Genomic DNA, 6,000 nt, shown 5'->3' on the forward strand with positions numbered 1-6,000 from the left:
CTCTCCAGACAATGTAGAACTTCAGTGGAGAAACACTCACTACAGGAACCACTCTTGTCAACATTGCAGAAGCCAAGCTGATGAGAGGCTGGTTGGAGAGCCTGTGGGTGGTTTTTGGGAAGTAACAACTTATTTTTTCACTACAATAAAAGAAGCAGCCTGACCCAAGGAAGTTGTATTCAAGCCACACGAAAGGAGACCATATTTGAAGGTGCCCTATAGAACCAAATAATCAATACAATCACATATTGAATATCCACACACACTATAATGAGTGACATCTCATATTGCCAACTCACGGGGGCAGAGCTTGGACAAGTACCATCACATTAGTTTTCCCCAAATCTTCTAATTGACTAAGTTGATGATGGCAATCAGTCACTACCAAGTATAATCATCTTCCATGGGAGCTGTGGATCCTCAGGTGGCTGATAAGGTCTAGCCTTGAATCACGAGTTCTATTACATAGTAACAGAGAGAAAGCCGTGATAGTCTATATGCTATCAAAACAAAAAAGCAGTCCAGTAGCACTTTAAAGACTAACAAAATAATTTATTAGGTGAGCTTTCGTGGGACAGATGAAAGCTTACCTAATAAGTTATTTTGTTAGTCTTTGAAGTGCTACTTGACTGCTTTTTTGTTTTGAAGTCCTATTACAGCGAGAACACATTTCCAGGTACAGCAGGAGGCTATTGACAGTGATTGAAAGCCAGTCTCTCCTTCCTTCTGTGCCTCTAGTCCTCACCTGGTTGGTGGGCGAGTTCAAAATTACATTATCCTACAGTTGACAGATACGTTTAAAGTTTGTCTTTAGTTATTTATCTGCCTTGATTTCCATTTATGGTCCTGGTTTTGCAAACAAACTCAAATAAGCAAACAATTGACTTCAGAAGGGCTATCTGTGGACATAATAAGCATCTGCCTGTTTGGTTCCAGCTGCGGAAGCAGGGTCTGCCTTACTAATAGAATCCAGAAGTAAGTTTTACTTACCCACACACTTTGGTGTATGTAGTGTTGTTGTAGCTCTGCTGGTCCCAGGATGTTACAAAGACAAAATGGGTGAGGTTAATATCTTTTATTGGACCAGTTTCTGTCCAGTAAGCTCAAACTTTTCTCTCCCCCCCCATGTAATTTAGTCCAATAAAAGATATTACCTCACCTACCCAGTCTCACACATCACTTTGGTACAGGATTAAATGGTTTGGAAGAATACCTCTCATTTCAACCCCGGTTTACCAGCATGCAAAATTATGTCTAAAGAACCATTTTTGAAGGGCCCAATAAAAATTATCCATATGTCTTTAAAAGCCTTCTCTTCTCCCTTTACAGTCTGTGTTATAATCCTACATGGTTATGATAAACAATATAATTGAAATCAATGTCAAAAATCCATACCTGGCTATTCCTTATGTTACTTGAGACTCTAAGAATATATTAATATCTGTTCTGAGTAGAGAAATAGCCCTATTCTATTTCAGACCACGGAATTACACTTAACAGTGCATCTGCCTTAAAAAAAATGAGGTTCGTTGTGCAACAAAGATGACTGGCTTGTCTGAGAGTATAGTAGCAATTACCACCATTCCTCACAGGTGTAGAAAATGAGGTATAATTTATACTATCGTTAATTAAAAACTAGCAATAGCTTATAATTTTTCCATACAACGTTGCTTATAGTATTTAACCTATTGATGCTGTATTTTCTTAGGGATTACAGAAGAGATGAGCCTGTACAAATCTGTTCCACAAAAGCATTCCTTTACAACTGGAAATATTGATATGAGTAAATATAAACTGTTGAGGGAGAGAGAAAAGAACCGCGGCTGTGCTGTACAGATGACACAGAGACTCTCTCTCTCAAGGTACAGGGACTGTAAACCTCTCATTGGGATCTAACTAATCAGGCACCTCCACAATATTTGGCTGACAACACTAAACACGCAGTCACTGGTAAACAAGCGAGACACATTGTGGCCTGGACTGAAAAGCAAGCACTACAATTCACGAAGCTCTAAGCTCATACATTCAAGTTTCATCTTCAACTCTACTGTTCCCGTGTAGGACTTGCAACATGCACACAGTAGCATTGGAGTGGTAGCTGTGTTCGTTGGTAGCTTCACAAAAAGCCAAGCAGGCCTGTAGCACCTTGAAGACTGACAAATTCATTCATCAAGAAGTAGTATCACTTCTTGTCAGAGACCTTACACCCCAGAAACCCATTGAGATACTGATTTAAGTTACGATTCAGAAACAAAAGTAAAAGCAGAGTTTCAGCATTCCCATGATAATTGGAGCACATAAGCTTTGACCTTTCAATGCTGAATGCAGCTGTGGTGTGGTAAAAATCCCAGTTTATCTCAGTGTCATGCGATCTTATCTCAATAGAGTGCTCTTCCGCCATGCAGTTTTGCCACCATAAATCTGAGTCTGTGAAAGACAATTAAGCAGCATATCAGCAGGACGAAAGAATCCTATTGCTGCAAGAAGCTAATGGGAGAGAAACTTGAATGGCAAAATATAGTTTGTGGGTATATATCAACATTTATATGCAGTATTTATATATATCCCCAAACCATTGCTTCATATGATCATGTGACTGACACTCTTTCAGGTGCATCAGAAGGAGAAAGTATCCCATGCCATATTAATGCTCCCAGACCAGAGATAAAAGCTTCCTCCTCCCCCTTTGTAATATTTTTAAGTACAAAAAGCCTGAGAATCGGAGCCAATGTGTCACAGATCCCTGTAGCTGGTTCTGGGTCTCATTTTAAAATGTGCAACCACCATTCTTAGCATGTGGCAAACAAAATTACATGCAAAAGTATCTCGTTTACTTCTGGTATCTGATAAGTTTCATGGTAGGAGTTGATTAAAATTATATGGGAACCATTTAACTGAAAAATGGCTGTAAACTTTCTGTTTCTGCTGTCTAAGAAGAGCCTGATAAGGCTTTGGTCTGGCTTGGTGCTGTGTGTGGGAAGATGCCTGCACTCACACAAAACTGCTTTCAGGCAGGACACTTAACATCCCACACCTCTCTGCCCCCTCCTTCAGTCCTATGAACTTGATTTGTCAGTTTTTATTGCAATTTTTTTTTTTGGACCTCTGTACTTGCAAATGTCAGTCTGTATTGGAAATAAAATTGATCTGAAGAAGTGGGTCTGTCTCATGAAAGCTCTTCACTGAATAAATCGTTTTGTTAGTCTTTAAAGTGCTATTTTTCTGCTGCTTTGTTTTGTTAGGAGTACCGACTAACACAGCTACCTCTCTGTTGCTTTCAGGATGGTTTCCAGATTGTTTTCTCTCCATCTCTGTTTGAGCACTGGGAAAGAGCTCCACATAGAAACCTTTAGTTCTCTAGGAATGTGCTGAGAAGGCACAGGTACAGCCAATGGTGTACTGCATCAGGATTGAATTTAGAAGAATCACTACAGGCCACATACTACCCTAATACACTACAATGGGCCTGCAGATGGGGGTAGGAACAAGTTTCAGGTCAGGGTCAAGTCTCTCTAGATCAGTTAGAGTTCAGCTGATGTTAATTTGTTTATTGATTTAGCACAAATAAAGTATTAGGTAGGCATTAGAAACGAGGAATTAATGAAACCTGTAAAGCTCAGGAGCTAATGAGATCTGTCTAGTGTTTAGTCTGTATTACACAACAAGGTGTAGAGTGGGTACCAGGGTAAGAACTGTAATCAAGGCTTGATCTTAGAGAAAGGCTCTGAGTTTCCCCAGATGAAAATATAACTAGGACCTGATTCATCTGTCTTTGACTTGCTATTGATTTCAAGAGAAGCAGGATCAGGATTTCATTACTAGTTTAATGAGAGGATTGAGTCTGGGTGTTCATTGTTTAATTCTTTGGTTTGGTGGGGAGAAAGCTTTCCTTAATTTAGTTCAACTTACTATGGCCTCCCCATTGCAGGTAGTCAAAGTGAGAAACTCTATTGACTTCCTTTACTCTTTGCGACCCCATGGAGTACCGGAGTCAAAGGGAGCATGAGAAAGGGTCACTTTAGCACATCCTGCTAAATTGAGCCCAGGAGATCAACCTCTGGAGCACTGATCTACCCATAAGTGTAGACAAACCCTTAAAGGAAAAACAGCAAAACAAACCTCTCACAAAATTGGAATAACAGAGCAAAATCTATTATACAGGGTACAACAAAAGAAAAAAAGTTGTTCCTTCCTAATATGAATTCCAACCCCAGGATAAAACATAATACAGTAAAATCTTTATTACCCAGAACTGAGGGTACCAGATAATCAAATGTGCCAGCTCCACTGTCACCAGCTGGTCAGCAGACCTGCAGCAGCTGGCCCCAGCTAGGTTACCAGCTCTGCAGCTGGTGGCTGCTGCAGCATGCCAATTACCACAATGTGACAGTTATCTGGGTGACAGATAATCAAGCTTTTACTGTGCTTTGGTCTGCTATAACACCTCCCGTCTGAAGATGTGACAGATAATATATATTAATCTCAAAACATCACTTATTTTTAAATAAGCACACACTGTTTATTATTGGGATTTGATGCCTTCATCAGGCCTAATTTCAAGTAAACTCTTGGTTTTGAATCTGTGTGTCTTTCCCTTACTTCTCACCTTACAGTAACATGCCACTTTGCTTCTTTGTTCTCAGGTTACAGGGACAGTCTATCATTTTACAAGTCACATCCATGCCCTGTAACAGAGAGAAAGCCGTGCTAGTCTATATACTATCAAAACAAAAAAGCAGTAAAGTAGCACTTTAAAGACTAACAAAATAATTTATTAGGTGAGCTTTCGGGGGACAGACCCCCCCAGGTTTGGAAAAGAAACCTTCATGGAAGCCTAAATCACTAAACTCCACCAAGTGGCAGTATAAGGAACATGTAACTTGGAGAAGCAAGAAGCTGGTGCTTTGGGATGACTTTCATGAGTGGCTCTTTGTGTTCTTTGCAGTAAGCTAATACAATGAACTATTTGTGTGCCCTTGGCTTTTTAACCAAATGACTCCCTGCCCCATACTTCTTGAGCACGGAAGGGTGAATAAATGATGGTTTGAGTAATATCAGGAAACAGAGGACAAAACACCTGCAATAAAATTTGAGTATGCAATGGGTAAGGCCCTGATCTTGCAAACCTGAATAATTTTACTCATGAGATCCGCCCTTTGACTAAGATACCAACCGCATGGCTGAATGTTCATACTTTGATTCCAGTTTCAGAGTGATAGTGCCTGCGTGTAGACCATAAATGGCAAGCAAGACCATCTTTTTCTTTGTTTGGTGATGGCCTCAAGAAGTCATGGGCCAGAATCCCTTTGTGCAAGGCACTGTGGGCACACAGAACACAAAGATGGTCTCTGCCTGAAAGATTTTACAGCCAAAGGCTAAGTCGATGCTGGACGCTTGGGGCATGGTGCCTCTGCTTGTGTACCTAGATGTTGCCCGTTCTCAGTAAGCCGCAGTCTTGGTAGCACTAGGAGACACAGCAGTGGAGTAGCTGAGCCATGAAGACAAACCTACTTGAACCCGGTGGGTATCTATGCTACACAGCTCTCTTTGCCTTCCTTCTACCACTATCTGTGCTACTCTGGGGGTGGGAGGGACACACTTGCCCAGCTCCTGGGGAAATGTGGGGGGCAGCCCTGTGCTTCTGGAAGGGGTAGGGCATCAAGTGGAAGGGGTGGGGCTGGAGCATGCTTTCCTGTCTCCCCACCAGCAAGCCCTACCCTAGCCCTCCCAGCTACCCAGAGCACACAATGCAGGATTCCAGCTGCCATTTAAAGGGCCCAGGGATCTGGCTGCTGTGACTTTTGAATCACTGGGCCCTGGAGCAGCTGCCCCTTTGACCGTGGCCACCCACTTGTCAGGCCTGTTTGCTACTGCGGCTACAGTGATGTTTACACTTGCACTGGCTTGATGAGAGCTAATTGTGTACACCCAAGTAGGAGAATATAACCCCTAGGTCATAGTGCAGACATAGCCTAATTAGTTAGGAATATAAATTGTATT

Source organism: Carettochelys insculpta, chromosome 11 (assembly GCF_033958435.1).
Source record: "Carettochelys insculpta isolate YL-2023 chromosome 11, ASM3395843v1, whole genome shotgun sequence".
NCBI lineage: Eukaryota > Metazoa > Chordata > Testudines > Carettochelyidae > Carettochelys > Carettochelys insculpta.